The sequence below is a fragment of the Octopus bimaculoides genome, chromosome 10, assembly GCF_001194135.2.
Source record: "Octopus bimaculoides isolate UCB-OBI-ISO-001 chromosome 10, ASM119413v2, whole genome shotgun sequence".
NCBI classification, from domain to species: domain Eukaryota; kingdom Metazoa; phylum Mollusca; class Cephalopoda; order Octopoda; family Octopodidae; genus Octopus; species Octopus bimaculoides.
This window is the reverse complement of record NC_068990.1, coordinates 27,197,070-27,197,741: the sequence shown is the minus strand read 5'-3', so window position 1 is coordinate 27,197,741 and position 672 is coordinate 27,197,070.

The following is a 672-nucleotide window of genomic DNA, read 5'->3' as shown; positions in this document are numbered from 1 at the left end:
ACACACACACACACACACACACACACACACACACACACACACACATACATAAAGATATACATGTATATATATATACGGATTTTTATTTAAATGAACGTAGGTATATGCATTATTGTTGTTGTTGCTGTTATTATTATCATTATTATCAGTATTATTATTATTATTATCATTATTTTTTTTTATTATCGTCATTATTACTATTTTCATTATTATCATCTTTATTACTATCATTTTTATTGTTGTTGTTGTTATTATTTTCATTATTATTATTATTATTATTATTATTATTATTATTATTATTATTATTATTATTATTATTATGTTATTATTATCAGAACTGGTCATGGTGATTGCATTGAAAGTAATAATAATATACAGCGACGAGAAGATAACGGCAGTGCCCCTGCTGCTAATATAATTTTGTATACATATATGCATACGTATGTATATGCTTGTTTCGTATCTGTGTGTGTGTGCGTGTGTATGCATGGATGCCTCTATGTATGTATATATATATATATATGCATATATTATGTATATGCATTATATATATATATATAAATACACACACACACACACACACATATATATATATATATATATCTATAAATTTATGTCTATATCTGTCTATGTATGTATGTATGTATGTATACATGTATGTATGTATGTATG